At 46.0% G+C, this 26492-nt stretch overlaps 36 non-coding genes and 7 pseudogenes across 36 annotated transcripts; all 43 read left to right on the top strand.

Annotated features, from left to right (window-relative positions):
- The first annotated feature begins 442 nt into the window (after positions 1–442).
- Positions 443–561, top strand: LOC142997206 (5S ribosomal RNA). The gene has a single exon (XR_012961940.1). It is a non-coding gene; the product is annotated as a 5S ribosomal RNA (ribosomal RNA).
- Positions 562–806: 245 nt separating this feature from the next.
- On the top strand, positions 807–925 carry LOC142998861 (5S ribosomal RNA). Its single transcript, XR_012963149.1, has one exon. It is a non-coding gene; the product is annotated as a 5S ribosomal RNA (ribosomal RNA).
- A 460-nt stretch (positions 926–1385) lies between these two features.
- On the top strand, positions 1386–1504 carry LOC142997507 (5S ribosomal RNA). The gene has a single exon (XR_012962231.1). It is a non-coding gene; the product is annotated as a 5S ribosomal RNA (ribosomal RNA).
- A 245-nt stretch (positions 1505–1749) lies between these two features.
- Positions 1750–1868, top strand: LOC142997267 (5S ribosomal RNA). The gene has a single exon (XR_012962001.1). It is a non-coding gene; the product is annotated as a 5S ribosomal RNA (ribosomal RNA).
- Positions 1869–2331: 463 nt separating this feature from the next.
- Positions 2332–2450, top strand: LOC142998278 (5S ribosomal RNA; annotated as a pseudogene).
- A 466-nt stretch (positions 2451–2916) lies between these two features.
- On the top strand, positions 2917–3035 carry LOC142998255 (5S ribosomal RNA; annotated as a pseudogene).
- Positions 3036–3280: 245 nt separating this feature from the next.
- On the top strand, positions 3281–3399 carry LOC142998786 (5S ribosomal RNA). Its single transcript, XR_012963080.1, has one exon. It is a non-coding gene; the product is annotated as a 5S ribosomal RNA (ribosomal RNA).
- A 445-nt stretch (positions 3400–3844) lies between these two features.
- LOC142997923 (5S ribosomal RNA) lies at positions 3845–3963 on the top strand. The gene has a single exon (XR_012962626.1). It is a non-coding gene; the product is annotated as a 5S ribosomal RNA (ribosomal RNA).
- Positions 3964–4208: 245 nt separating this feature from the next.
- On the top strand, positions 4209–4327 carry LOC142997482 (5S ribosomal RNA). Its single transcript, XR_012962206.1, has one exon. It is a non-coding gene; the product is annotated as a 5S ribosomal RNA (ribosomal RNA).
- A 460-nt stretch (positions 4328–4787) lies between these two features.
- On the top strand, positions 4788–4906 carry LOC142998020 (5S ribosomal RNA; annotated as a pseudogene).
- A 245-nt stretch (positions 4907–5151) lies between these two features.
- On the top strand, positions 5152–5270 carry LOC142997420 (5S ribosomal RNA). Its single transcript, XR_012962146.1, has one exon. It is a non-coding gene; the product is annotated as a 5S ribosomal RNA (ribosomal RNA).
- A 460-nt stretch (positions 5271–5730) lies between these two features.
- LOC142997219 (5S ribosomal RNA) lies at positions 5731–5849 on the top strand. The gene has a single exon (XR_012961953.1). It is a non-coding gene; the product is annotated as a 5S ribosomal RNA (ribosomal RNA).
- Positions 5850–6094: 245 nt separating this feature from the next.
- Positions 6095–6213, top strand: LOC142997419 (5S ribosomal RNA). Its single transcript, XR_012962145.1, has one exon. It is a non-coding gene; the product is annotated as a 5S ribosomal RNA (ribosomal RNA).
- A 463-nt stretch (positions 6214–6676) lies between these two features.
- On the top strand, positions 6677–6795 carry LOC142997217 (5S ribosomal RNA). The gene has a single exon (XR_012961951.1). It is a non-coding gene; the product is annotated as a 5S ribosomal RNA (ribosomal RNA).
- A 245-nt stretch (positions 6796–7040) lies between these two features.
- On the top strand, positions 7041–7159 carry LOC142997949 (5S ribosomal RNA). The gene has a single exon (XR_012962651.1). It is a non-coding gene; the product is annotated as a 5S ribosomal RNA (ribosomal RNA).
- Positions 7160–7404: 245 nt separating this feature from the next.
- Positions 7405–7523, top strand: LOC142997843 (5S ribosomal RNA). The gene has a single exon (XR_012962551.1). It is a non-coding gene; the product is annotated as a 5S ribosomal RNA (ribosomal RNA).
- A 241-nt stretch (positions 7524–7764) lies between these two features.
- LOC142997708 (5S ribosomal RNA) lies at positions 7765–7883 on the top strand. The gene has a single exon (XR_012962421.1). It is a non-coding gene; the product is annotated as a 5S ribosomal RNA (ribosomal RNA).
- Positions 7884–8128: 245 nt separating this feature from the next.
- LOC142998669 (5S ribosomal RNA) lies at positions 8129–8247 on the top strand. The gene has a single exon (XR_012962968.1). It is a non-coding gene; the product is annotated as a 5S ribosomal RNA (ribosomal RNA).
- Positions 8248–14859: 6612 nt separating this feature from the next.
- On the top strand, positions 14860–14978 carry LOC142998667 (5S ribosomal RNA). The gene has a single exon (XR_012962966.1). It is a non-coding gene; the product is annotated as a 5S ribosomal RNA (ribosomal RNA).
- Positions 14979–15423: 445 nt separating this feature from the next.
- On the top strand, positions 15424–15542 carry LOC142998869 (5S ribosomal RNA). The gene has a single exon (XR_012963157.1). It is a non-coding gene; the product is annotated as a 5S ribosomal RNA (ribosomal RNA).
- A 245-nt stretch (positions 15543–15787) lies between these two features.
- Positions 15788–15906, top strand: LOC142997320 (5S ribosomal RNA). The gene has a single exon (XR_012962051.1). It is a non-coding gene; the product is annotated as a 5S ribosomal RNA (ribosomal RNA).
- Positions 15907–16151: 245 nt separating this feature from the next.
- LOC142997283 (5S ribosomal RNA) lies at positions 16152–16270 on the top strand. Its single transcript, XR_012962016.1, has one exon. It is a non-coding gene; the product is annotated as a 5S ribosomal RNA (ribosomal RNA).
- A 460-nt stretch (positions 16271–16730) lies between these two features.
- On the top strand, positions 16731–16849 carry LOC142997440 (5S ribosomal RNA). The gene has a single exon (XR_012962166.1). It is a non-coding gene; the product is annotated as a 5S ribosomal RNA (ribosomal RNA).
- Positions 16850–17094: 245 nt separating this feature from the next.
- On the top strand, positions 17095–17213 carry LOC142998910 (5S ribosomal RNA). Its single transcript, XR_012963196.1, has one exon. It is a non-coding gene; the product is annotated as a 5S ribosomal RNA (ribosomal RNA).
- Positions 17214–17458: 245 nt separating this feature from the next.
- On the top strand, positions 17459–17577 carry LOC142998908 (5S ribosomal RNA). Its single transcript, XR_012963194.1, has one exon. It is a non-coding gene; the product is annotated as a 5S ribosomal RNA (ribosomal RNA).
- Positions 17578–18022: 445 nt separating this feature from the next.
- LOC142997296 (5S ribosomal RNA) lies at positions 18023–18141 on the top strand. Its single transcript, XR_012962027.1, has one exon. It is a non-coding gene; the product is annotated as a 5S ribosomal RNA (ribosomal RNA).
- Positions 18142–18601: 460 nt separating this feature from the next.
- Positions 18602–18720, top strand: LOC142998243 (5S ribosomal RNA; annotated as a pseudogene).
- A 245-nt stretch (positions 18721–18965) lies between these two features.
- Positions 18966–19084, top strand: LOC142998148 (5S ribosomal RNA; annotated as a pseudogene).
- Positions 19085–19329: 245 nt separating this feature from the next.
- LOC142997295 (5S ribosomal RNA) lies at positions 19330–19448 on the top strand. Its single transcript, XR_012962026.1, has one exon. It is a non-coding gene; the product is annotated as a 5S ribosomal RNA (ribosomal RNA).
- Positions 19449–19908: 460 nt separating this feature from the next.
- Positions 19909–20027, top strand: LOC142998127 (5S ribosomal RNA; annotated as a pseudogene).
- Positions 20028–20272: 245 nt separating this feature from the next.
- Positions 20273–20391, top strand: LOC142997604 (5S ribosomal RNA). Its single transcript, XR_012962321.1, has one exon. It is a non-coding gene; the product is annotated as a 5S ribosomal RNA (ribosomal RNA).
- A 459-nt stretch (positions 20392–20850) lies between these two features.
- Positions 20851–20969, top strand: LOC142997485 (5S ribosomal RNA). Its single transcript, XR_012962209.1, has one exon. It is a non-coding gene; the product is annotated as a 5S ribosomal RNA (ribosomal RNA).
- Positions 20970–21354: 385 nt separating this feature from the next.
- LOC142997169 (5S ribosomal RNA) lies at positions 21355–21473 on the top strand. Its single transcript, XR_012961904.1, has one exon. It is a non-coding gene; the product is annotated as a 5S ribosomal RNA (ribosomal RNA).
- Positions 21474–21933: 460 nt separating this feature from the next.
- LOC142997148 (5S ribosomal RNA) lies at positions 21934–22052 on the top strand. The gene has a single exon (XR_012961883.1). It is a non-coding gene; the product is annotated as a 5S ribosomal RNA (ribosomal RNA).
- A 444-nt stretch (positions 22053–22496) lies between these two features.
- Positions 22497–22615, top strand: LOC142997603 (5S ribosomal RNA). The gene has a single exon (XR_012962320.1). It is a non-coding gene; the product is annotated as a 5S ribosomal RNA (ribosomal RNA).
- A 245-nt stretch (positions 22616–22860) lies between these two features.
- On the top strand, positions 22861–22979 carry LOC142997601 (5S ribosomal RNA). The gene has a single exon (XR_012962318.1). It is a non-coding gene; the product is annotated as a 5S ribosomal RNA (ribosomal RNA).
- A 460-nt stretch (positions 22980–23439) lies between these two features.
- Positions 23440–23558, top strand: LOC142997989 (5S ribosomal RNA). The gene has a single exon (XR_012962690.1). It is a non-coding gene; the product is annotated as a 5S ribosomal RNA (ribosomal RNA).
- Positions 23559–23798: 240 nt separating this feature from the next.
- On the top strand, positions 23799–23917 carry LOC142997689 (5S ribosomal RNA). Its single transcript, XR_012962403.1, has one exon. It is a non-coding gene; the product is annotated as a 5S ribosomal RNA (ribosomal RNA).
- Positions 23918–24362: 445 nt separating this feature from the next.
- On the top strand, positions 24363–24481 carry LOC142997344 (5S ribosomal RNA). Its single transcript, XR_012962073.1, has one exon. It is a non-coding gene; the product is annotated as a 5S ribosomal RNA (ribosomal RNA).
- Positions 24482–24726: 245 nt separating this feature from the next.
- Positions 24727–24845, top strand: LOC142998907 (5S ribosomal RNA). The gene has a single exon (XR_012963193.1). It is a non-coding gene; the product is annotated as a 5S ribosomal RNA (ribosomal RNA).
- A 463-nt stretch (positions 24846–25308) lies between these two features.
- Positions 25309–25427, top strand: LOC142998135 (5S ribosomal RNA; annotated as a pseudogene).
- A 241-nt stretch (positions 25428–25668) lies between these two features.
- Positions 25669–25787, top strand: LOC142997688 (5S ribosomal RNA). Its single transcript, XR_012962402.1, has one exon. It is a non-coding gene; the product is annotated as a 5S ribosomal RNA (ribosomal RNA).
- A 444-nt stretch (positions 25788–26231) lies between these two features.
- On the top strand, positions 26232–26350 carry LOC142998868 (5S ribosomal RNA). Its single transcript, XR_012963156.1, has one exon. It is a non-coding gene; the product is annotated as a 5S ribosomal RNA (ribosomal RNA).
- The last annotated feature ends 142 nt before the right edge of the window (positions 26351–26492 follow it).

The following is a 26492-nucleotide window of genomic DNA, read 5'->3' as shown; positions in this document are numbered from 1 at the left end:
CCCTCTGAGCAGCAGGCCTCACCTGGTCCTCCTCCCTCATGTTTAACTCCCTCTGTCAACACCCAATGTCCCTCAGGAGAATAAAGTTGTATCTTATCTTATGTTATATGAAAGCATACATTCAGAAAATGAGTATTGCACATGGGCATAATATGAGATGATTGAATGCACATGAGGAGTGAAGTACACGAGCCACTGTGTGACGATGATGATGATGATGATGATGAAAGTGAGCGTCAGAGATGTAAGTGGTCCCTCTGTATGTTCTATGTGATGATTATCAGTTTCATTAGGTAAGACTTCATTATCCAGAAATGTGTGTTTCTGATAAAGGCATCATGTAAATTGTGATATACATGAACTTGAGTGTAGTCATGTGTACCCGGTGACTTGAACTGGGTCTGTCTCACCTATAAAGAGCCTCTGTGTGGCTGCTCTCCTCGTTTACGGCCATACCACTCTGAACACACCCGATCTCATCTGATCTCGTAAGCTAATCAGCGTCGGGCCAGGTTAGTACTTGGATGGGAGACCGCCTGGGAATACCCGGTGCCGTAAGCATTTTGGCCCTCTGAGCAGCAGGCCTCACCTGGTCCTCCTCCCTCATGTTTCACTCCCTCTGTGAACACGCAATTTCCCTCGGGAGAACAAAGTTGTATCTTATCTTATCTGAAATGTTAGTGTTCTTCTGATGAAGGCATCATGTAAATTGTGATATACATGAACTTGAGTGTAGTCATGCGTACACGGTGACTTGAACTGGGTCTGTCTCACCTATAAAGAGCCTCTGTGTGGCTGCTCTCCTCGTTTACGGCCATACCACTCTGAACACGCCCGATCTCGTCTGATCTCGGAAGCTAAGCAGCGTCGGGCCAGGTTAGTACTTGGATGGGAGACTGCCTGGGAATACCCGGTGCCGTAAGCATTTTGGCCCTATGAGCAGCAGGCCTCACCTGGTCCTCCTCCCTCATGTTTAACTCCCTCTGTCAACACCCAATGTCCCTCGGGAGAATAAAGTTGTATCTTATCTTATGTTATATGAAAGCATACATTCAGAAAATGAGTATTGCACATGGGCATAATATGAGATGATTGAATGCACATAAGGAGTGAAGTACACGAGCAACTGTGTGACGATGATGATGATGATGATGATGATGAAGAGGATGAAAGTGAGCGCCAGAGATGTAAGTGGTCCCTCTGTATGTTCTATGTGATGATTATCAGTTTCATTAGGTAAGACTTCATTATCCAGAAATGTGTGTTTCTGATGAAGGCATCATGTAAATTGTGATATACATGAACTTGAGTGTAGTCATGTGTACACGGTGACTTGAACTGGGTCTGTCTCACCTATAAAGAGCCTCTGTGTGGCTGCTCTCCTTGTTTACGGCCATACCACTCTGAACACGCCCGATCTCGTCTGATCTCGTAAGCTAATCAGCGTCGGGCCAGGTTAGTACTTGGATGGGAGACCGCCTGGGAATACCCGGTGCCGTAAGCATTTTGGCCCTCTGAGCAGCAGGCCTCACCTGGTCCTCCTCCCTCATGTTTCACTCCCTCTGTGAACACGCAATTTCCCTCGGGAGAACAAAGTTGTATCTTATCTTATCTGAAATGTTAGTGTTCTTCTGATGAAGGCATCATGTAAATTGTGATATACATGAACTTGAGTGTAGTCATGCGTACACGGTAACTTGAACTGGGTCTGTCTCACCTATAAAGAGCCTCTGTGTGGCTGCTCTCCTCGTTTACGGCCATACCACTCTGAACACGCCTGATCTCGTCTGATCTCGGAAGCTAAGCAGCGTCGGGCCAGGTTAGTACTTGGATGGGAGACTGCCTGGGAATACCCGGTGCCGTAAGCATTTTGGCCCTATGAGCAGCAGGCCTCACCTGGTCCTCCTCCCTCATGTTTAACTCCCTCAGTCAACACCCAATGTCCCTCGGGAGAATAAAGTTGTATCTTATCTTATCTTATATGAAAGCATACATTCAGAAAATGAGTATTGCACATGGGCATAATATGAGATGATTGAATGCACATGAGGAGTGAAGTACACGAGCCATTGTGTGACGATGATGATGATGATGATGATGATGATGATGAGGATGAAAGTGAGCGCCAGAGATGTAAGTGGTCCCTCTGTATGTTCTGTTAGATGATTATCAGTTTCATTAGGTAAGACCTCATTATCCAGAAATGTGTTCTTCTGATGAAGGCATCATGTAAATTGTGATATACATGAACTTGAGTGTAGTCATGTGTACACGGTGACTTGAACTGGGTCTGTCTCACCTATAAAGAGCCTCTGTGTGGCTGCTCTCCTCGTTCACGGCCATACCACTCTGAACAAGCCCGATCTCGTCTGATCTCAGAAGCTAATCAGCGTGGGGCCAGGTTAGTACTTGGATGGGAGACCGCCTGGGAATACCCGGTGCAGTAAGCATTTTGGCCCTCTGAGCAGCAGGCCTCACCTGGTCCTCCTCCCTCATGTTGCACTCCCTCTGTGAACAAGCAATGTCCCTCGGGAGAATAAAGTTGTATCTTATCTTATCTTATATGAAATCATACATTCAGAAAATGAGTATTGCACATGGGCATAATATGAGATGATTGAATGCACATGAGGAGTGAAGTACACGAGCCACTGTGTGACGATGATGATGATGATGATGATGATGATGATGATGATGATGAAAGTGAGCGTCAGAGATGTTAGTGGTCCCTCTTTATATTCTATGTGATGATTATCAGTTTCATTAGGTAAGACTTCATTATCCAGAAATGTGTGTTTCTGATGAAGGCATCATGTAAATTGTGATATACATGAACTTGAGTGTAGTCATGTGTACACGGTGACTTGAACTGGGTCTGTCTAACCTAAAAAGAGCCGCTGTGTGGCTGTTCTCCTCGTTTACGGCCATACCACTCTGAACACGCCAGATCTCGTCTGATCTCGGAAGCTAAGCAGCGTCGGGCAAAGTTAGTACTTGGATGGGAGACCGCCTGGGAATACCCGGTGCAGTAGGCATTTTGGCCCTCTGAGCAGCAGGCCTCACCTGGTCCTCCTCCCTCATGTTTCACTTCCTCTGTCAACACGCAATTTCCCTCGGGAGGATGAAGTTGTATCTTATCTTATCTGAAATGTTAGTGTTCTTCTGATGAAGGCATCATGTAAATTGTGATATACATGAACTTGAGTGTAGTCATGCGTACACGGTGACTTGAACTGGGTCTGTCTCACCTATAAAGAGCCTCTGTGTGGCTGCTCTCCTCGTTTACGGCCATACCACTCTGAACACGCCTGATCTCGTCTGATCTCGGAAGCTAAGCAGCGTCGGGCCAGGTTAGTACTTGGATGGGAGACCGCCTGGGAATACCCGGTGCCGTAAGCATTTTGGCCCTCTGAGCAGCAGGCCTCACCTGGTCCTCCTCCCTCATGTTTCACTCCCTCTGTCAACACCCAATGTCCCTCGGGAGAATAAAGTTGTATCTTATCTTATCTTATATGAAATCATACATTCAGAAAATGAGTATTGCACATGGGCATAATATGAGATGATTGAATGCACATGAGGAGTGAAGTACACGAGCCACTGTGTGACAATGATGATGATGAGGATGAAAGTGAGCGTCAGAGATGTTAGTGGTCCCTCTTTATATTCTATGTGATGATTATCAGTTTCATAAAGTAAGACTTCATTATCCAGAAATGTGTGTTTCTGGTGAAGGCATCATGTAAATTGTGATATACATGAACTTGAGTGTAGTCATGCGTACACGGTGACTTGAACTGGGTCTGTCTCACCTATAAAGAGCCTCTGTGTGGCTCCTCTCCTCGTTTACGGCCATACCACTCTGAACATGCCTGATCTCGTCTGATCTCGGAAGCTAAGCAGCGTCGGGCCAGGTTAGTACTTGGATGGGAGACTGCCTGGGAATACCCGGTGCAGTAAGCATTTTGGCCCTCTGAGCAGCAGGCCTCACCTGGTCCTCCTCCCTCATGTTTCACTCCCTCTGTGAACACGCAATTTCCCTCGGGAGAATAAAGTTGTATCTTATCTTATCTGAAATGTTAGTGTTCTTCTGATGAAGGCATCATGTAAATTGTGATATACATGAACTTGAGTGTAGTCATGCGTACACGGTGACTTGAACTGGGTCTGTCTCACCTATAAAGAGCCTCTGTGTGGCTCCTCTCCTCGTTTACGGCCATACCACTCTGAACACGCCTGATCTCTTCTGATCTTGGAAGCTAAGCAGCGTCGGGCCAGGTTAGTACTTGGATGGGAGACCCCCTGGGAATACCCGGTGCCGTAAGCATTTTGGCCCTCTGAGCAGCAGGCCTCACCTGGTCCTCCTCCCTCATGTTTCACTCCCTCTGTCAACACCCAATGTCCCTCAGGAGAATAAAGTTGTATCTTATCTTATCTTATATGAAAGCATACATTCAGAAAATGAGTATTGCACATGGGCATAATATGAGATGATTGAAAGCACATGAGGAGTGAAGTACACGAGCCACTGTGTGACGATGATGATGATGATGATGATGATGATGAGGATAAAAGTGAGCGCCAGAGATGTAAGTGGTCCCTCTGTATGTTCTATGTGATGATTATCAGTTTCATTAGGTAAGACTTCATTATCCAGAAATGTGTGTTTCTGATAAAGGCATCATGTAAATTGTGATATACATGAACTTGAGTGTAGTCATGTGTACACGGTGACTTGAACTGGGTCTGTCTCACCTATAAAGAGCCTCTGTGTGGCTTCTCTCCTCGTTTACGTCCATACCACTCTGAACACGCCTGATCTCGTCTGATCTCGGAAGCTAATCAGCGTCGGGCCAGCTTAGTACTTGGATGGGAGACCGCCTGGGAATACCGGGTGCCGTAAGCATTTTGGCCCTCTGAGCAGCAGGCCTCACCTGGTCCTCCTCCCTAATGTTTCACTCCCTCTGTCAACACGCAATTTCCCTCGGGAGAATAAAGTTGTATCTTATCTTATCTGAAATGTTAGTGTTCTTCTGATGAAGGCATCATGTAAATTGTGATATACATGAACTTGAGTGTAGTCATGTGTACACGGTGACTTGAACTGGGTCTGTCTCACCTGTAAAGAGCCTCTGTGTGGCTGCTCTCCTCGTTTACGGCCATACCACTCTGAACACGCCCGATCTCGTCTGATCTCGGAAGCTAATCAGCATCGGGCCAGGTTAGTACTTGGATGGGAGACCGCCTGGGAATACCCGGTGCCGTAAGCATTTTGGCCCTCTGAGCAGCAGGCCTCACCTGGTCCTCCTCCCTCATGTTTCACTCCCTCTGTCAACACCCAATGTCCCTCAGGAGAATAAAGTTGTATCTTATCTTATCTTATATGAAAGCATACATTCAGAAAATGAGTATTGCACATGGGCATAATATGAGATGATTGAATGCACATGAGGAGTGAAGTACACGAGCCACTGTGTGACGATGATGATGATGATGATGATGATGATGAGGATAAAAGTGAGCGCCAGAGATGTAAGTGGTCCCTCTGTATGTTCTATGTGATGATTATCAGTTTCATTAGGTAAGACTTCATTATCCAGAAATGTGTGTTTCTGATGAAGGCATCATGTAAATTGTGATATACATGAACTTTAGTGTAGTCATGTGTACACGGTGACTTGAACTGGGTCTGTCTCACCTATAAAGAGCCTCTGTGTGGCTGCTCTCCTCGTTTACGGCCATACCACTCTGAACATGCCCGATCTCGTCTGATCTCGGAAGCTAATCAGCGTCGGGCCAGGTTAGTACTTGGATGGGAGACCGCCTGGGAATACCCGGTGCCGTAAGCATTTTGGCCCTCTGAGCAGCAGGCCTCACCTGGTCCTCCTCCCTAATGTTTCACTCCCTCTGTCAACACGCAATTTCCCTCGGGAGAATAAAGTTGTATCTTATCTTATCTGAAATGTTAGTGTTCTTCTGATGAAGGCATCATGTAAATTGTGATATACATGAACTTGAGTGTAGTCATGTGTACACGGTGACTTGAACTGGGTCTGTCTCACCTGTAAAGAGCCTCTGTGTGGCTGCTCTCCTCGTTTACGGCCATACCACTCTGAACACGCCCGATCTCGTCTGATCTCGGAAGCTAATCAGCATCGGGCCAGGTTAGTACTTGGATGGGAGACCGCCTGGGAATACCCGGTGCCGTAAGCATTTTGGCCCTCTGAGCAGCAGGCCTCACCTGGTCCTCCTCCCTCATGTTTCACTCCCTCTGTCAACACCCAATGTCCCTCAGGAGAATAAAGTTGTATCTTATCTTATCTTATATGAAAGCATACATTCAGAAAATGAGTATTGCACATGGGCATAATATGAGATGATTGAATGCACATGAGGAGTGAAGTACACGAGCCACTGTGTGACGATGATGATGATGATGATGATGATGATGATGAGGATAAAAGTGAGCGCCAGAGATGTAAGTGGTCCCTCTGTATGTTCTATGTGATGATTATCAGTTTCATTAGGTAAGACTTCATTATCCAGAAATGTGTGTTTCTGATGAAGGCATCATGTAAATTGTGATATACATGAACTTGAGTGTAGTCATGTGTACACGGTGACTTGAACTGGGTCTGTCTCACCTATAAAGAGCCTCTGTGTGGCTGCTCTCCTCGTTTACGGCCATACCACTCTGAACATGCCCGATCTCGTCTGATCTCGGAAGCTAATCAGCGTCGGGCCAGGTTAGTACTTGGATGGGAGACCGCCTGGGAATACCCGGTGCCGTAAGCATTTTGGCCCTCTGAGCAGCAGGCCTCACCTGGTCCTCCTCCCTCATGTTTCACTCCCTCTGTCAACACGCAATTTCCCTCAGGAGAATAAAGTTGTATCTTATCTTATCTGAAATGTTAGTGTTCTTCTGATGAAGGCATCATGTAAATTGTGATATACATGAACTTGAGTGTAGTCATGCGTACACGGTGACTTGAACTGGGTCTGTCTCACCTATAAAGAGCCTCTGTGTGGCTCCTCTCCTCGTTTACGGCCGTACCACTCTGAACATGCCCGATCTCGTCTGATCTCGGAAGCTAAGCAGCGTCGGGCCAGGTTAGTACTTGGATGGGAGACTGCCTGGGAATACCCGGTGCAGTAAGCATTTTGGCCCTCTGAGCAGCAGGCCTCACCTGGTCCTCCTCCCTCATGTTTCACTCCCTCTGTGAACACGCAATTTCCCTCGGGAGAATAAAGTTGTATCTTACCTTATCTGAAATGTTAGTGTTCTTCTGATGAAGGCATCATGTAAATTGTGATATACATGAACTTGAGTGTAGTCATGTGTACACGGTGACTTGAACTGGGTCTGTCTCACCTATAAAGAGCCTCTGTGTGGCTGCTCTCCTCGTTTACGTCCATACCACTCTGAACACGCCCGATCTCGTCTGATCTCGGAAGCTAATCAGCGTCGGGCCAGCTTAGTACTTGGATGGGAGACCGCCTGGGAATACCGGGTGCCGTAAGCATTTTGGCCCTCTGAGCAGCAGGCCTCACCTGGTCCTCCTCCCTAATGTTTCACTCCCTCTGTCAACACGCAATTTCCCTCGGGAGAATAAAGTTGTATCTTATCTTATCTGAAATGTGTGTATATGATGAAGGCATCATGTAAATTGTGATATACATGAACTTGAGTGTAGTCATGTGTACACGGTGACTTGAACTGGGTCTGTCTTACCTATAAAGAGGCTCTGAGTGGCTGCTTTCCTTGTTTACGGCCATACCACTCTGAACACGCCCGATCTCGTCTGATCTCGGAAGCTAAGCAGCGTCGGGCCAGGTTAGTACTTGGATGAGAGACCGCCTGGGAATACCCGGTGCAGTAAGCATTTTGGCCCTCTGAGCAGCAGGCCTCACCTGGTCCTCCTCCCTCATGTTTCACTCCCTCTGTGAACACGCAATTTCCCTCGGGAGAACAAAGTTGTATCTTATCTTATCTGAAATGTTAGTGTTCTTCTGATGAAGGCATCATGTAAATTGTGATATACATGAACTTGAGTGTAGTCATGCGTACACGGTGACTTGAACTGGGTCTGTCTCACCTATAAAGAGCCTCTGTGTGGCTGCTCTCCTCGTTTACGGCCATACCACTCTGAACACGCCCGATCTCGTCTGATCTCGGAAGCTAAGCAGCGTCGGGCCAGGTTAGTACTTGGATGGGAGACCGCCTGGGAATACCCGGTGCCGTAAGCATTTTGGCCCTCTGAGCAGCAGGCCTCACCTGGTCCTCCTCCCTCATGTTTCACTCCCTCTGCCAACACCCAATGTCCCTCAGGAAAATAAAGTTGTATCTTATCTTATCTTATATGAAAGCATACATTCAGAAAATGAGTATTGCACATGGGCATAATATGAGATGATTGAATGCACATGAGGAGTGAAGTACACGAGCCACTGTTTGACGATGATGATGATGATGATGATGATGATGATGAGGATGAAAGTGAGCGCCAGAGATGTAAGTGGTCCCTCTGTTTGTTCTATGTGATGATTATCAGTTTCATTAGGTAAGACTTCATTATCCAGAAATGTGTGTTTCTGATGAAGGCATCATATAAATTGTGATATACATGAACTTGAGTGTAGTCATGTGTACCCGGTGACTTGAACTGGGTCTGTCTCACCTAAAAAGAGCCTCTGTGTGGCTGCTCTCCTCATTTACGGCCATACCACTCTGAACACGGAAGTAAGAGGAGGTGTGTGTGAGCTCCAGGCGTGCGTGTATTTTGACTGATCCTGTGCGGCAATTTTGATTTTGAGTTTGAACTGTGGCGTTTCTTTAAGCCCAGATTTTTCGTTTCTTTGATAGCTCGGTTTTTGGAGCCACCCCCAGCAGTTTTGACTGTCTGGGGGACACTTTAAGTTATTTATTTGTTTGTTTGGTTTCTGTTTTCCTGATGGAAAATAGTTTATACTGTGCTCCAAGTATGGTCAGAACCAGAGGAAAGGGAGCCAGAGTCGCTGCACCGGGCCCGGACCGGACGGCCGAGGCAAACGAGCCGATGGTGAAAGACGATCGGGCGTACAGGACCGTGGACGGTCAGAATATGACGGGAGAAATGGAGGACACACGTGCGGTGACAGCGCCTGACGTAGCCGAAAATGCGGAAGGAGGAAGAGGGCAGGAGAGAGAAATCATCAGAGAGGAAGAGATACGGATTATTAAGGATAAAGCTGAAGAGTTTCAGCAAAATTTAACGCTCGCCCTGGAGCTGATTGGAGAAGATAAAGTGACCGCAATGGAGCTGATCCAGGCAATACAAGACACTTGTGGGAAAATCATCGCCTGCCGGTACACAGGCAGAAATAAATATGAGATCACAATGAATCACCCGAAGGGGAAAGAAAGACTATTGGACGGCATAAAAATTGGACAGACCGCGATCATGCCAAGGAGTTATGTAATGATGAGCTGGTGGTCTCGTTTCTGGGGCTGCCGGCGTATATCACGGACAGCGTCATTCTGGGCAAGCTGAACAGCTGGGGAGTGAGTGCAGTATCCCCGATCATCAGGAGAATGTGGCCGGGAACTAGAATTGCTGACGGAACAAGATACGTGAAAGTTAAATTCACGGAGACGGTCCAATCACTTTCATATTCGACCAAGTTTGAGACGGCTTTTGGAGCAGAGTTCTTCAGAGTTTTGCACGACAAACAGGTGAAAGTGTGCAGACAGTGCATACAGACTGGTCATATCCTGAGGGACTGTCCAGATTTCCTTTGTAGAAAATGTGGAGAGCAGGGGCACTATGCAAGGGAGTGCATGGGCAGAGGGAACAAATGCCAGAGCTGCAAAAAGGAGAGCAGCAGATGTGTTTGTGAGGACGTTGATCATGCTCCAGGGACGGGAGGAAAGCAACGTGAGGAGCAGGAAGAATCGAGAGAGAATATCTCTGAGAGGGAGGAGACCGAGAAGGATCGTGCGGAGGGGGAAGCGGAGAAAGGAAGAGACATACTGGAGTCGGACGGAGAGCAAGGAATGGAGGTGAGAGGATCGACAGCTGAGGTGCCGGGACATGGAGACGCAGCAGAGAGGCAGAGTGTGGATACATCGGAGAGAAAGGAGAGGAAGGTGAAAATTGTTCAACTTCAGCGGCCCCCAGAATCAGACTCAGAGATATGCTTGACGGGGTCTCAAGAGTCGGGGAACTCGGAGTCTGATATGGACCTCGGAAACAGCCAGGAGCTGGGGAAGAGAAGACTGCAATGGATGCTGAAGACAAGGGGATCAAAAAGAGGAAAAAGTAAGACGTGAACTGTAGCATAAAGATGATGGGCCTGATTTATCTCTATGTATTTACAATGTTAAAAATACTATCGCAAAACACAAACGGCTTAAGATGTATTAACAAGATGCGAGATGTTTTAAGGGTGGATACTTTTGACATCCTCTGTGTACAAGAGACTAAGTGGACAAGGGAGTGGAGAAGCTATCTGAGGGATACATGGGCTGGAAAAGTGTGGGCAAACAACGGTGTAAATGGACGAGCCGGAGTCGCTATTTTTGCTAAAGGAGATAAGATCCAAAATGTTAAGGAAATAGTGAAGGATGATGAGGGAAGGGTGATCGGTATTGAATTTATTTACAGGAATGTGCTTTACAAACTTTTGAATATTTATGCACCGAATGAGGACAACAAGCGTGGAATTTTCTTTGATCAACTAAAACCGCATTTGGGAGGGAACATTTGTGTAGTGGGGGATTTTAACTGTGCACTTACGAGGCTGGATATATCAAGCAACAATACATACAAAAGTGATATAAGTAGGAAATCGCTAAATGAGCTTTTTGACTATTTCAACCTGGTAGATCTGTGGAGGGTGCGCAATATGGGAGAAAGGGGCTTTTCCAGACGACAGACGGTTCTGGGGAAACTTAAACAGTCCAGGATTGACTTATGTCTATTAGCATCTGGGCTGGAAAAAAAGATTTCAAAATGCTGGTATGAGTTCACAGGGTTTAGCGATCATGCAAGGTTATGGGTGGAGCTGGGGGAGAAAGAGCACAAAGGTGGAGGGTTATGGTGTTTAAATAACAGTGTTTTGCTGGATGGAAAATATAGGGAGAAAGTTGAAAATCTACTGAAAGAAAGAAAAAGAGAACTGCAGGGTGAGGGTTGTATAAATATGGGGGAGTGGTGGGAGGAGGTGAAATTGCACATCAAAAAAGTGACAATAAACTATTGTAAAAATAAAATGGAGAAGGAAAGAAGGACTGAGTATAGTTTAAGAGACCAGATTAATAAAGAGCTGGAAAGGTCGATTGCAGAGGAAAACTTCAACAATCTAAAATATCTCATGCTGAGAAAACAATTAGATGAGCTTGAGAAGAAACGGAGCAGAGGGGCAGCTATCAGATCAAGGATGAAGGATATCTTAGAAGGGGAAAAGAATACAAGTTTCTTTTTAGGGCTTGAAAAAAGACAGCAAAAGAAAGCTCATCTGCAAAACCTGAAAAATGAAGAGGGTAAGACAATGGAGAAGACAGGGGAAATGCTGGAGGTGGCTCATAAACATTTTAAAAAACTTTTTTCAAAGATGGAGGTAAACTCTACAGACCACAGTGTTTTTGAAGGGATAGAAAAAAAATTAGGGGAAGAGGACAGAGCAGACTGTGATAAAAACATAACAGAGGAAGAATTGGAAAGAGCAATAAATGGTTTGAATAAGAACAAAAGTCCAGGGCTGGATGGGTTATCGGGGGAATTTTACATCACCTTTAAACAGGTGATAAAGCCAATTCTCCTGAGAATCTTTCAATGCATGGAGCGGGAGGGGAAAGCATCTGGGGACTTCTTCACGGGGCTAATCCGAGTGGTGTATAAGAATAAGGGTGACAAAGGTGATTTGGGGAATTATAGGCCAATTAGTCTGCTAAATACAGATTATAAAATACTGGCTAAAATCCTGGCAAACAGATTGAAGGAGGTGATAGGCACAGTGGTGAATCCCTGTCAGTGTTATGGTGTGGTAGGGAGAGACATTAGTGACATCATCTTATCGATCCAGGACATCTTTGACAAAATGAATCAGAAGGGAGGGCTGTACATAGGGGTTGATTTAGAGAAGGCGTTTGATAGGGTGGATCATGATTTTTTGTTTAAAACACTGGGAAAGATGGGTTTCGGGGAAGGTTTCACTAAATGGATTAGGTTAATATATAGGAATGCCATCAGTAGGGTGAAAATAAACGGGAGGTTAACTGAGAGCTTCGCTCTGGAGAGGTCAATCAGGCAAGGATGCCCGCTTTCAGCTATGTTATACTCCATAGCGGCAGAACCCTTGTCTGCCCTCATTAGGAGGGACCCAGGGATTTTGGGGATTGAAATGGAAGATAAAACGGACACGAAAATCTACCAGTACGCAGATGACATAAGTATTACGGTTAGGGATGAGAGGAGTGTAGACAGGGTGCTGCAGCATGTAGAGTGCTATGAGAGGGCATCTGGGGCCAAAATCAATGGGAAAAAAACCGAGCTAATGGGCTTTGGTGATGGTTTCGATTGTGTAAATAAATGGAATTTTGTAAAGAGAAATGAAATGGTGAAGGTTTTGGGTGTATACGTAGGTAAGAATCGAGATGCAGCAACAAAACAAACGTGGGGTGAAATAGAGGGAAAAATCAAAATGCGATTGGATTTCTGGTCCGGGAGGAAATTGAATCTAAGGGGTAAAGTGATAGTAACTAACGCCCTCCTCCTGTCCAAGTGTCAGTATGCGCTAAGAGTCTGTGAAATGCCGGACAGGGTAATAGGAAAGCTGAATGACATGATGAGTGCTTTCATCTGGAATAAAAAACAGCATTTGATAGCCAGGAAGGTGCTCATCAATGGGCAGAAGGAGGGCGGTTTGAAATTGGTGGACCTGAAAAGTAAAAAGCTTAGTGCACGGATTCGACTGTTAGGGAAATTTATGGGAAACGCAAAGATTTACGCGTGGCAGAAGTGCCTCGACTCTTGCCTACAGGGGTGGGATAATAGAGGAGTGTTTAATCTATGTAGGGAAACGGAGCAAAGGGAAAGAGCACAGGTTAATGCATTTACACGGGAAATACTTGAAGCGTGGAATATTTTACTGGGGGATTTAAAGTTTAGATGTGAGACTGCGGAGCAGGTGTTACACCAACCAGTTTTCAGAAATCCGGCAATAAGGTGTCAGGGGAAGGTATTTTCAGGGAGGTACTTGGAGAAACTAGGTTTAAATCAGGTGAAGCACTTTATCCAAAGAGGTGGTGGATTTCTGCAGGAGGAAGTAATCCAGGAGGTCAGGGGAAGATTAGGGAAAGTGAGACCAATAGAGATCAAAAGACTATGCCAGAGAATTTTAGAGGGGTTACCTCGTAGCTGGGTGGCGCTGGTGAAGGGGAGGAGGGCAGAGAAGGCTCTGGAGTTGGTCAGTTTCTCCCTCATCCAAGGAGGGAAAGAGCATGACATACGATCAGTTAACTCCAAGATACTATATAGAGTGTTTTTGGGAAAGGAAAAGAAGAAAGCGGCAGCTGAGGAAGTATGGCTAAGGCAGTTCCATGGGCTTCAGAGGGAGCACATTTGGTCAGATCTAAATGTGAAGTTCATTTCATCAGAGTGCTTTGATACAAATTTCAGGCTCAGACACAATAGAATATTTGTCAATTTGGTGCTAAACCAGATAAATAGACTCAACAGCAAGGTTTGTGATATATGTGAGGTGGAAGTGGAGACATTTAGGCACTTTATTTTTGAATGTAAGGAGTTAAAAGTGTTTTTTGAGAAACTGGACCAATGCTTTCAAAAATGTAGAGTCACAATCACGGAAAAGGAAAAATGGGAGAGGTTTTTTCTATTTGGGTATAAGGAAAGGAAAGCAGGGGTGAACAAATGGCTTATCAATTACATTCTGAGTTATGCCAAACATGTCATCAGACTTCGGAGAAACTATTCACATTTCGAGGACAAAAAAGTGAACATCTGGAGATTTTTCTGTAACTGTATGAAAAGGAATGTGAGTCTGCTGTGGGATGGTGGGGACAAGAATTTCAAACAAAAGGTGCTGTAAGATAACTGTCTATTTGTGTGTGGAAATCAGGGTGGGGTGCAAATGTCAATAGGTCAAGGGTGAGGGGTGATGGGTGAAGGAAAAAAAAAAAGAAAAAAAAAAAGATGTGATGAATGGTGTTATGGATTGTTGGAAATAATTTGATTTGATTTGAAATGACTTGTATTTACTTGTGTAAAATGTATTTGTAAAAATATTTATTTTTTGATAATAAAAGAGAAAAAAAAAAACACGCCCGATCTCGTCTGATCTCGGAAGCTAAGCAGCATCAGGCAAGGTTCGTACTTGGATGGGAGACCGCCTGGGAATACCCGGTGCAGTAAGCATTTTGGCCCTCTGAGCAGCAGGCCTCACCTGGTCCTCCTCCCTCATGTTTAACTCCCTCTGTGAACACCCAATTTCCCTCGGGAGAACAAAGTTGTATTTTATGTTATCTTATATGAAATCATACATTCAGAAAATGAGTATTGCACATGGGCATAATATGAGATGATTGAATGCACATGAGGAGTGAAGTACACGAGCCACTGTGTGACGATGATGATGATGATGATGAAAGTGAGCGTCAGAGATGTAAGTGGTCCCTCTGTATGTTCTATGTGATGATTATCAGTTTCATTAGGTAAGACTTCATTATCCAGAAATGTGTGTTTCTGGTGAAGGCATCATGTAAATTGTGATATACATGAACTTGAGTGTAGTCATGGGTACACGGTGACTTGAACTTGGTCTGTCTCACCTATAAAGAGCCTCTGTGTGGCTGGTCTCCTCGTTTACGGCCATACCACTCTGAACACGCCCGATCTCGTCTGATCTCGGAAGCTAAGCAGCGTCGGGCCAGGTTAGTACTTGGATGGGAGACCGCCTGGGAATACCCGGTGCCGTAAGCATTTTGGCCCTCTGAGCAGCAGGCCTCACCTGGTCCTCCTCCCTCATGTTTCACTCCCTCTGTCAACACCCAAAGTCCCTCAGGAAAATAAAGTTGTATCTTATCTTATCTTATATGAAAGCATACATTCAGAAAATGAGTATTGCACATGGGCATAATATGAGATGATTGAATGCACATGAGGAGTGAAGTACACGAGCCACTGTGTGACAATGATGATGATGAGGATGAAAGTGAGCGTCAGAGATGTAAGTGGTCCCTCTGTATGTTCTATGTGATGATTATCAGTTTCATTAGGTAAGACTTCATTATCCAGAAATGTGTGTTTCTGATAAAGGCATCATGTAAATTGTGATATACATGAACTTGAGTGTAGTCATGTGTACACGGTGACTTGAACTGGGTCTGTCTCACCTATAAAGAGCCTCTGTGTGGCTGCTCTCCTCGTTTACGGCCATACCACTCTGAACACGCCCGATCTCGTCTGATCTCGGAAGCTAATCAGCGTCGGGCCAGGTTAGTACTTGGATGGGAGACCGCCTGGGAATACCCGGTGCCGTAAGCATTTTGGCCCTCTGAGCAGCAGGCCTCACCTGGTCCTCCTCCCTCATGTTTCACTCCCTCTGTCAACACGCAATTTCCCTCGGGAGAATAAAGTTGTATCTTATCTTATCTGAAATGTTAGTGTTCTTCTGATGAAGGCATCATGTAAATTGTGATATACATGAACTTGAGTGTAGTCATGCGTACACGGTGACTTGAACTGGGTCTGTCTCACCTATACAGAGCCTCTGTGTGGCTCCTCTCCTCGTTTACGGCCAGACCACTCTGAACACGCCCGATCTCGTCTGATCTCGGAAGCTAAGCAGCGTCGGGCCAGGTTAGTACTTGGATGGGAGACCGCCTGGGAATAACCGGTGCCGTAAGCATTTTGGCCCTCTGAGCAGCAGGCCTCACCTGGTCCTCCTCCCTCATGTTTCACTCCCTCTGTGAACACGCAATTTCCCTCGGGAGAACAAAGTTGTATCTTATCTTATCTGAAATGTTAGTGTTCTTCTGATGAAGGCATCATGTAAATTGTGATATACATGAACTTGAGTGTAGTCATGCGTACACGGTGACTTGAACTGGGTCTGTCTCACCTATAAAGAGCCTCTGTGTGGCTCCTCTCCTCGTTTACGGCCAGACCACTCTGAACACGCCTGATCTCGTCTGATCTCGGAAGCTAAGCAGCGTCGGGCCAGGTTAGTACTTGGATGGGAGACCGCCTGGGAATACCCGGTGCCGTAAGCATTTTGTTCCTCTGAGCAGCAGGCCTCACCTGGTCCTCCTCCCTCATGTTTCACTCCCTCTGTCAACACCCAATGTCCCTCAGGAGAATAAAGTTGTATCTTATCTTATCTTATATGAAAGCATACATTCAGAAAATGAGTATTGCACATGGGCATAATATGAGATGATTGAATGCACATGAGGAGTGAAGTACACGAGCCACTGTGTGACGATGATGATGATGATGAACATGATGATGAGGATGAAAGTGAGCGCCAGAGATGTAAGTGGTCCCTCTGTATGTTCTATGTGATGATTATCAGTTTCATTAGGTAAGACTTCATTATCCAGAAATGTGTGTTTCTGATAAAGGCATCATGTAAATTGTGATATACATGAACTTGAGTGTAGTCATGTGTACACGGTGACTTGAACTGGGTCTGTCTCACCTATAAAGAGCCTCTGTGTGGCTGCTCTCCTCGTTTACGGCCATACCACTCTGAACATGCCCGATCTCATCTGATCTCGGAAGCTAATCAGCGTCGGGCCAGGTTAGTACTTGGATGGGAGACCGCCTGGGAATACCCGGTGCCGTACGCATTTTGGCCCTCTGAGCAGCAGGCCTCACCTGGTCCTCCTCCCTCATGTTTCACTCCCTCTGTCAACACGCAATTTCCCTCGGGAGAATAAAGTTGTATCTTATCTTATCTGAAATGTTAGTGTTCTTCTGATGAAGGCATCATGTAAATTGTGATATACATGAACTTGAGTGTAGTCATGCGTACACGGTGACTTGAACTGGGTCTGTCTCACCTATAAAGAGCCTCTGTGTGGCTCCTCTCCTCGTTTACGGCCAGACCACTCTGAACACGCCCGATCTCGTCTGATCTCGGAAGCTAAGCAGCGTCGGGCCAGGTTAGTACTTGGATGGGAGACCGCCTGGGAATACCCGGTGCCGTAAGCATTTTGGTCGTCTGAGCAGCAGGCCTCACCTGGTCCTCCTCCCTCATGTTTCACTCCCTCTGTGAACACGCAATTTCCCTCGGGAGAACAAAGTTGTATCTTATCTTATCTGAAATGTTAGTGTTCTTCTGATGAAGGCATCATGTAAATTGTGATATACATGAACTTGAGTGTAGTCATGCGTACACGGTGACTTGAACTGGGTCTGTCTCACCTATAAAGAGCCTCTGTGTGGCTCCTCTCCTCGTTTACGGCCAGACCACTCTGAACACGCCCGATCTCGTCTGATCTCGGAAGCTAAGCAGCGTCGGGCCAGGTTAGTACTTGGATGGGAGACCGCCTGGGAATACCCGGTGCCGTAAGCATTTTGGCCGTCTGAGCAGCAGGCCTCACCTGGTCCTCCTCCCTCATGTTTCACTCCCTCTGTCAACACCCAATGTCCCTCAGGAGAATAAAGTTGTATCTTATCTTATCTTATATGAAAGCATACATTCAGAAAATGAGTATTGCACATGGGCATAATATGAGATGATTGAATGCACATGAGGAGTGAGGTACACGAGCCACTGTGTGACAATGATGATGATGAGGATGAATGTGAGCGTCAGAGATGTAAGTGGTCCCTCTGTATGTTCTATGTGATGATTATCAGTTTCATTAGGTAAGACTTCATTATCCAGAAATGTGTGTTTCTGATAAAGGCATCATGTAAATTGTGATATACATGAACTTGAGTGTAGTCATGTGTACACGGTGACTTGAACTGGGTCTGTCTCACCTATAAAGAGCCTCTGTGTGGCTGCTCTCCTCGTTTACGGCCATACCACTCTGAACACGCCCGATCTCGTCTGATCTCGGAAGCTAATCAGCGTCGGGCCAGGTTAGTACTTGGATGGGAGACCGCCTGGGAATAACCGGTGCCGTAAGCATTTTGGCCCTCTGAGCAGCAGGCCTCACCTGGTCCTCCTCCCTCATGTTTCACTCCCTCTGTCAACACCCAATGTCCCTCATGAGAATAAAGTTGTATCTTATCTTATCTTATATGAAAGCATACATTCAGAAAATGAGTATTGCACATGGGCATAATATGAGATGATTGAATGCACATGAGGAGTGAAGTACACGAGCCACTGTGTGACGATGATGATGATGATGATGATGATGATGAGGATGAAAGAGAGCGCCAGAGATGTAAGTGGTCCCTTTGTATGTTCTATGTGATGATTATCAGTTTCATTAGGTAAGACTTCATTATCCAGAAATGTGTGTTTCTGATGAAGGCATCTTGTAAATTGTGATATACATGAACTTGAGTGTAGTCATGTGTACACGGTGACTTGAACTGGGTCTGTCTCACCTAAAAAGAGCCTCTGTGTGGCTGCTCTCCTTGTTTATGGCCATACAACTCTGAACACGCCCGATCACGTCTGATCTCGGAAGCTAAGCAGCATCGGGCCAGGTTAGTACTTGGATGGGAGACCGCCTGGGAATATCCGGTGCAGTAAGCATTTTGGCCCTCTGAGCAGCAGGCCTCACCTGGTCCTCCTCCCTCATGTTTCACTCCCTCTGTGAACACGCAATTTCCCTCAGGAGAATAAAGTTGTATCTTATCTTATCTGAAATGTCACTGTTCTTCTGATGAAGGCATCATGTAAATTGTGATATACATGAACTTGAGTGTGGTCATGTGTACACGGTGACTTGAACTGGGTCTGTCTCACCTAGAAAGAGCCTCTGTGTGGCTGCTCTCCTCGTTTACGGCCATACCACTCTGAACACGCCTGATCTCGTCTGATCTCGGAAGCTAAGCAGCGTCGGGCCAGCTAAGTACTTGGATGGGAGACCGCCTGGGAATACCCGGTGCAGTAAGAGTTTTGGCCCTCTGAGCAGCAGGCCTCACCTGGTCCTCCTCCCTCATGTTTCACGCCCTCTGTGAACACGCAATTTCCCTCGGGAGAACAAAGTTGTATCTTATCTTATCTGAAATGTTAGTGTTTTTCTGATGAAGGCATCATGTAAATTGTGATATACATGAACTTGAGTGTAGTCATGTGTACACGGTGACTTGAACTGGGTCTGTCTCACCTATAAAGAGCCTCTGTGTGGCTGCTCTCCTCGTTTACGGCCATACCACTCTGAACACGCCCGATCTCGTCTGATCTCGGAAGCTAATCAGCGTCGGGCCAGGTTAGTACTTGGATGGGAGACCGCCTGGGAATAACCGGTGCCGTAAGCATTTTGGCCCTCTGAGCAGCAGGCCTCACCTGGTCCTCCTCCCTCATGTTTCACTCCCTCTGTCAACACCCAATGTCCCTCATGAGAATAAAGTTGTATCTTATCTTATCTTATATGAAAGCATACATTCAGAAAATGAGTATTGCACATGGGCATAATATGAGATGATTGAATGCACATGAGGAGTGAAGTACACGAGCCACTGTGTGACGATGATGATGATGATGATGATGATGATGAGGATGAAAGTGAGCGCCAGAGATGTAAGTGGTCCCTTTGTATGTTCTATGTGATGATTATCAGTTTCATTAGGTAAGACTTCATTATCCAGAAATGTGTGTTTCTGATGAAGGCATCTTGTAAATTGTGATATACATGAACTTGAGTGTAGTCATGTGTACACGGTGACTTGAACTGGGTCTGTCTCACCTAAAAAGAGCCTCTGTGTGGCTGCTCTCCTCGTTTACGGCCATACCACTCTGAACACGCCTGATCTCGTCTGATCTCGGAAGCTAAGCAGCGTCGGTCCAGCTAAGTACTTGGATGGGAGACCGCCTGGGAATACCCGGTGCAGTAAGCATTTTGGCCCTCTAAGCAGCAGGCCTCACCTGGTCCTCCTCCCTCATGTTTCACTCCCTCTGTGAACACGCAATTTCCCTCGGGAGAACAAAGTTGTATCTTATCTTATCTGAAATGTTAGTGTTTTTCTGATGAAGGCATCATGTAAATTGTGATATACATGAACTTGAGTGTAGTCATGTGTACACGGTGACTTGAACTGGGTCTGTCTCACCTATAAAGAGCCTCTGTGTGGCTGCTCTCCTCGTTTACGGCCTTACCACTCTGAACACGCCCGATCTCGTCTGATCTCGGAAGCTAATCAGCGTCGGGCCAGGTTAGTACTTGGATGGGAGACCGCCTGGGAATAACCGGTGCCGTAAGCATTTTGGCCCTCTGAGCAGCAGGCCTCACCTGGTCCTCCTCCCTCATGTTTCACTCCCTCTGTCAACACCCAATGTCCCTCATGAGAATAAAGTTGTATCTTATCTTATCTTATATGAAAGCATACATTCAGAAAATGAGTATTGCACATGGGCATAATATGAGATGATTGAATGCACATGAGGAGTGAAGTACAAGAGCCACTGTGTGACGATGATGATGATGATGATGATGATGATTAGGATGAAAGTGAGCGCCAGAGATGTAAGTGGTCCCTTTGTATGTTCTATGTGATGATTATCAGTTTCATTAGGTAAGACTTCATTATCCAGAACTGGTGTTTCTGATAAAGGCATCATGTAAATTGTGATATACATGAACTTGAGTGTAGTCATGTGTACACGGTGACTTGAACTGGGTCTGTCTCACCTATAAAGAGCCTCTGTGTGGCTGCTCTCCTCGATTACGGCCATACCACTCTGAACACGCCCGATCTCGTCTGATCTCGAAAGCTAATCAGCGTCGGGCCAGGTTAGTACTTGGATGGGAGACCGCCTGGGAATACCCGGTGCCGTAAGCATTTTGGCCCTCTGAGCAGCAGGCCTCACCTGGTTTTATCTTATCTTATCTTATATGAAAGCATACATTCAGAAAATGAGTATTGCACATGGGCATAATATGAGATGATTGAATGCACATGAGGAGTGATGTACACGAGCCACTGTGTGACAATGATGATGATGAGGATGAAAGTGAGCGTCAGAGATGTTAGTGGTCCCTCTTTATGTTCTATGTGATGATTATCAGCTTCATTAGGTAAGACTTCATTATCCAGAAATGTGTGTTTCTGATGAAGGCATCATGTAAATTGTGATATACATGAACTTGAGTGTAGTCATGTGTACACGGTGACTTGAACTGGGTCTGTCTCACCTATAAAGAGCCTCTGTGTGGCTGCTCTCCTCGTTTACGGCCATACCACTCTGAACACGCCCGATCTCGTCTGATCTCGGAAGCTAAGCAGCGTCGGGCCAGGTTAGTACTTGGATGGGAGACCGCCTGGGAATACCCGGTGCAGTAAGCATTTTGGCCCTCTGAGCAGCAGGCCTCACCTGGTCCTCCTCCCTCATGTTTCACTCCCTCTGTGAACACGCAATTTCCCTCGGGAGAACAAAGTTGTATCTTATCTTATCTTACATGAAAGCATACATTCAGAAAATGAGTATTGCACATGGGCATAATATGAGATGATTGAATGCACATGAGGAGTGAAGTACACGAGCCACTGTGTGACGATGATGATGATGATGATGATGATGATGAGGATGAAAGTGAGCGCCAGAGATGTAAGTGGTCCCTCTGTATGTTCTATGTGATGATTTTCAGTTTCATTAGGTAAGACTTCATTATCCAGAAATGTGTGTTTCTGATGAAGGCATCATGTAAATTGTGATATACATGAACTTGAGTGTAGTCATGTGTACACGGTGACTTGAACTGGGTCTGTCTCACCTAAAAAGAGCCTCTGTGTGGCTGCTCTCCTCATTTACGGCCATACCACTCTGAACACGCCTGATCTCGTCTGATCTCGGAAGCTAAGCAGCGTTGGGCCAGGTTAGTACTTGGATGGGAGACCGCCTGGGAATACCCGGTGCCGTAAGCATTTTGGCCCTCTGAGCAGCAGGCCTCACCTGGTCCTCCTCCCTCATGTTTCACTCCCTCTGTCAACACCCAATGTCCCTCGGGAGAATAAAGTTGTATCTTATCTTATCTTATATGAAAGCATACATTCAGAAGATGAGTATTGCACATGGGCATAATATGAGATGATTGAATGCACATGAGGAGTGAAGTACACGAGCCACTGTGTGACAATGATGATGATGAGGATGAAAGTGAGCGTCAGAGATGTAAGTGGTCCCTCTGTATTTTCTATGTGATGATTATCAGTTTCATTAGGTAAGACTTCATTACCCAGAACTGGTGTTTCTGATAAAGGCATCATGTAAATTGTGATATACATGAACTTGAGTGTAGTCATGTGTACACGGTGACTTGAACTGGGTCTGTCTCACCTATAAAGAGCCTCTGTGTGGCTGCTCTCCTTGTTTACGGCCATACCACTCTGAACACGCCCGATCTCGTCTGATCTCGGAAGCTTAGCAGTGTCGGGCCAGGTTAGTACTTGGATGGGAGACCGCCTGGGAATACCCGGTGCAGTAAGCATTTTGGCCCTCTGAGCAGCAGGCCTCACCTGGTCCTCCTCCCTCATGTTTCACTCCCTCTGTGAACACGCAATTTCCCTCGGGAGAACAAAGTTGTATCTTATCTAATCTGAAATGTTAGTGTTCTTCTGATGAAGGCATCATGTAAATTGTGATATACATGAACTTGAGTGTAGTCATGCGTACACGGTGACTTGAACTGGGTCTGTCTCACCTATAAAGAGCCTCTGTGTGGCTGCTCTCCTCATTTACGGCCATATCACTCTGAACACGCCCGATCTCGTCTGATCTCGGAAGCTAATCAGCGTCGGGCCAGGTTAGTACTTGGATGGGAGACCGCCTGGGAATACCCGGTGCCGTAAGCATTTTGGCCCTCTGAGCAGCAGGCCTCACCTGGTCCTCCTCCCTCATGTTTCACTACCTCTGTCAACACCCAATGTCCCTCAGGAGAATAAAGTTGTATCTTATCTTATCTTATATGAAAGCATACATTCAGAAAATGAGTATTGCACATGGGCATAATATGAGATGATTGAATGCACATGAGGAGTGAAGTACACGAGCAACTGTGTGACGATGATGATGATGATGATGATGATGAAGAGGATGAAAGTGAGCGCCTGAGATGTAAGTGGTCCCTCTGTATGTTCTATGTGATGATTATCAGTTTCATTAGGTTAGACTTCATTATCCAGAAATGTGTGTTTCTGGTGAAGGCATCATGTAAATTGTGATATACATGAACTTGAGTGTAGTCATGTGTACACGGTGACTTGAACTGGGTCTGTCTCACCTATAAAGAGCCTCTGTGTGGCTTCTCTCCTCGTTTACGTCCATACCACTCTGAACACGCCCGATCTCGTCTGATCTCGGAAGCTAATCAGCGTCGGGACAGGTTAGTACTTGGATGGGAGACCGCCTGGGAATACCCGGTGCCGTAAGCATTTTGGCCGTCTGAGCAGCAGGCCTCACCTGGTCCTCCTCCCTCATGTTTCACTCCCTCTGTCAACACGCAATTTCCCTCGGGAGAATAAAGTTGTATCTTATCTTATCTGAAATGTGTGTTTATGATGACGGCATCATGTAAATTGTGATATACATGAACTTGAGTGTAGTTTTGTGTACACGGTGACTTGAACTGGGTCTGTCTTACCTATAAAGAGCCTCTGAGTGATGCTTTCCTCGTTTACGGCCATACCACTCTGAACACGCCCGATCTCGTCTGATCTCGGGAGCTAAGCAGCGTCGGGCCAGGTTAGTACTTGGATGGGAAACCGCCTGGGAATACCCGGTGCAGTAAGCATTTTGGCCCTCTGAGCAGCAGGCCTCACCTGGTCCTCCTCCCTCATGTTTCACTCACTCTGTCAACACCCAATGTCCCTCAGGAGAATAAAGTTGTATCTTATCTTATCTTATATGAAATCATACATTCAGAAAATGAGTATTGCACATGGGCATAATATGAGATGATTGAATGCACATGAGGAGTGAAGTACACGAGCCACTGTGTGACAATGATGATGATGAGGATAAAAGTGAGCGTCAGAGATGTAAGTGGTCGCTCTGTATGTTCTATGTGATGATTATCAGTTTCATTAGGTAAGACTTCATTATCCAGAAATGTGTGTTTCTGATAAAGGCATCATGTAAATTGTGATATACATGAACTTGAGTGTAGTCATGCGTACACGGTGACTTGAACTGGGTCTGTCTCACCTATAAAGAGCCTCTGTGTGGCTCCTCTCCTCGTTTACGGCCAGACCACTCTGAACACGCCCGATCTCGTCTGATCTCGGAAGCTAAGCAGCGTCGGGCCAGGTTAGTACTTGGATGGAAGACCGCCTGGGAATACCCGGTGCCGTAAGCATTTTGGCCGTCTGAGCAGCAGGCCTCACCTGGTCCTCCTCCCTCATGTTTCACTCCCTCTGTGAACACGCAATTTCCCTCGGGAGAACAAAGTTGTATCTTATCTTATCTGAAATGTTAGTGTTCTTCTGATGAAGGCATCATGTAAATTGTGATATACATGAACTTGAGTGTAGTCATGCGTACACGGTGACTTGAGCTGGGTCTGTCTCACCTATAAAGAGCCTCTGTGTGGCTCCTCTCCTCGTTTACGGCCAGACCACTCTGAACACGCCCGATCTCGTCTGATCTCGGAAGCTAAGCAGCGTCGGGCCAGGTTAGTACTTGGATGGGAGACCGCCTGGGAATACCCGGTGCCGTAAGCATTTTGGCCCTCTGAGCAGCAGGCCTCACCTGGTCCTCCTCCCTCATGTTTCACTCCCTCTGTCAACACCCAATGTCCCTCAGGAGAATAAAGTTGTATCTTATCTTATCTTATATGAAAGCATACATTCAGAAAATGAGTATTGTACATGGGCATAATATGAGATGATTGAATGCACATGAGGAGTGAAGTACACGAGCCACTGTGTGACGATGATGATGATGATGATGATGATGATGATGAGGATAAAAGTGAGCGCCAGAGATGTAAGTGGTCCCTCTGTATCTTCTATGTGATGATTATCAGTTTCATTAGGTAAGACTTCATTATCCAGAAATGTGTGTTTCTGATGAAGGCATCATGTTAATTGTGATATACATGAACTTGAATGTAGTCATGTGTACACGGTGACTTGAACTGGGTCTGTCTCACCTATAAAGAGCCTCTGTGTGGCTTCTCTCCTCGTTTACGTCCATACCACTCTGAACACGCCCGATCTCGTCTGATCTCGGAAGCTAATCAGCGTCGGGACAGGTTAGTACTTGGATGGGAGACCGCCTGGGAATACTCGGTGCCGTAAGCATTTTGGCCCTCTGAGCAGCAGGCCTCACCTGGTCCTCCTCCCTCATGTTTCACTCCCTCTGTCAACACGCAATTTCCCTCGAGAGAATAAAGTTGTATCTTATCTTATCTGAAATGTGTGTTAATGATGACGGCATCATGTCAATTGTGATATACATGAACTTGAGTGTAGTTTTGTGTACACGGTGACTTGAACTGGGTCTGTCTTACCTATAAAGAGCCTCTGAGTGGCTGCTTTCCTCGTTTACGGCCATACCACTCTGAACACGCCCGATCTCGTCTGATCTCGGGAGCTAAGCAGCGTCGGGCCAGGTTAGTACTTGGATGGGAAACCGCCTGGGAATACCCGGTGCAGTAAGCATTTTGGCCCTCTGAGCAGCAGGCCTCACCTGGTCCTCATCCCTCATGTTTCACTCCCTCTGTCAACACCCAATGTCCCTCAGGAGAATAAAGTTGTATCTTATCTTATCTTATATGAAATCATACATTCAGAAAATGAGTATTGCACATGGGCATAATATGAGATGATTGAATGCACATGAGGAGTGAAGTACACGAGCCACTGTGTGACAATGATGATGATGAGGATGAAAGTGAGCGTCAGAGATGTAAGTGGTCCCTCTGTATTTTCTATGTGATGATTATCAGTTTCATTAGGTAAGACTTCATTACCCAGAACTGGTGTTTCTGATAAAGGCATCATGTAAATTGTGATATACATGAACTTGAGTGTAGTCATGTGTACACGGTGACTTGAACTGGGTCTGTCTCACCTATAAAGAGCCTCTGTGTGGCTGCTCTCCTCGTTTACGGCCATACCACTCTGAACACGCCCGATCTCGTCTGATCTCGGAAGCTAATCAGCGTCGGGCCAGGTTAGTACTTGGATGGGAGACCGCCTGGGAATACCCGGTGCCGTAAGCATTTTGGCCCTCTGAGCAGCAGGCCTCACCTGGTCCTCCTCCCTCATGTTTCACTCCCTCTGTCAACACGCAATTTCCCTCGGGAGAATGAAGTTGTATCTTATCTTATCTGAAGTGTTAGTGTTCTTCTGATGAAGGCATCA

Source organism: Genypterus blacodes, unplaced genomic scaffold (assembly GCF_046128005.1).
Source record: "Genypterus blacodes isolate CSIRO-AG114 ecotype Tasmania unplaced genomic scaffold, CSIRO-AGI_Gbla_v1 ptg000039l_1, whole genome shotgun sequence".
NCBI lineage: Eukaryota > Metazoa > Chordata > Actinopteri > Ophidiiformes > Ophidiidae > Genypterus > Genypterus blacodes.
Note: the sequence above shows the minus strand (reverse complement) of the source record. Positions and strands in the feature narration are given on the sequence as shown.